Below are 1,540 nucleotides of genomic sequence, written 5' to 3'. Positions count from 1 at the left end.
GATCGAACCCAGGGTTCCACACGTGCAAGGCGAACGCTCTACCGCTGAGCCACAACCCCAGCCCAGTTCCTTCTATTTTTAAAAAATATTTTTTAGGGCTCACTGGTAGAGCGCTCACCTAGCATGTGTGAGGCGCTGGGGTTGATCCTCAGCACCACATAAAAATAAATAAATAAAATAAAGGTATAAAAAAAAAATCACATCAATCTTTTAAAAAGAATAGATTTTAGTTGTAGATGGACACAATAACTTTATTTTTTTATTATCTATATTTTTTATGTGGTGCTGAGGATCAAATCCAGTTTATCACACATGCTAGGCAAGTACTCTGTCACTGAGCCACAGCCTCAGCCCTTGGCTCCTTCTTTAAGTTAACTTTTTCCTTATTTTTTAATTAAAACACTTTTTTTCCCTTTGTAGTTGCTATCTGTCTTGCCTTCAGACTTCAGTAAGGATCATGTAACTCTGTTTTTAGTATCCTACCACATTCCTTTCACTGTATTTGGTTAACCCTTTACATGGTCTTCATGTACCTCTTTAAATATCAAGATCTTGATAGGTGCAGTGGTGGTCACCTGTAATCTGAGATAACAGGCTGAGACAGGAGGATTGGAAGTGCAAAGCCAGCCTTCACAGTTTAGCAATGCCTTGAGAAACTTAGTGTGACCCTGCCCCAAAATAAAAAATTAAAAGGGCTAGGTCTGTGACTAAGTGGTAGAGCACCCCTGGGTTCAATCCTCAGTACAAAAAAAAAAAAACAACAACAACAACAAAAAAAAAAACACTATCTATTTATCTGTCTTTATATCCAGGGCTTATTCATGTTTGTGCTCCAAGAAAACCTTGTATGTATTCCTTTGTTGTATTCTACACTAGGTTAAAATGACCAACTTTCACTTCTTTCAGGCTTGAAACTTATTATGTCTTATTCACATTCATTATCTATAGTTTTTAGTACCATATCAGGCACATTATTTTATTAAATGTTTACAGAATATTATGTAATTATTATGTTTACAGAATATTATGTAATTGTTATGACTTTCTAAAATTTTAGGGCTGGGGATGTGGCTCAAGCAGTAGCGCGCTTGCCTGGCATGCGTGCGGCCCGGGTTTGATCCTCAGCACCACATACAAACAAAGATGTTGTGTCCGCCGAAAACTAAAAAATAAAAAATATTAAAAGTTCTCTCTGTCTCTCTCTCTGTCAACTGGCTCTTGGTCCTTTAAAAAAAATGTTTTAAAATTTTAGCTGGCAGATAAATGTGTATATTATTTGATGTTTGCCTTTGTACTTTTTTTCACCAAAAATAGTTTACATGGTGGAGGCTTCTAATTTACCACATGCATATAGAACACTTACTACAGGAGGCACTAAACTCCTACTATATCAATCATCTCATTTAATGCTTGTATCATTTCTGAAGTTCATTTTATATATATTCTACAAATGAGGAAGTGAAAGCTCTAAGAAGTTAAAGAAAGTTTCTCAAGCTGTTAGGAGGCAAAATTGGGATGTTTGAACTCCAAAATATACACT

The sequence above is a fragment of the Marmota marmota genome, unplaced genomic scaffold (genome assembly GCF_001458135.2).
Source record: "Marmota marmota marmota unplaced genomic scaffold, marMar, whole genome shotgun sequence".
NCBI lineage: Eukaryota > Metazoa > Chordata > Mammalia > Rodentia > Sciuridae > Marmota > Marmota marmota.
This window is presented reverse-complemented; position numbering follows the sequence as displayed.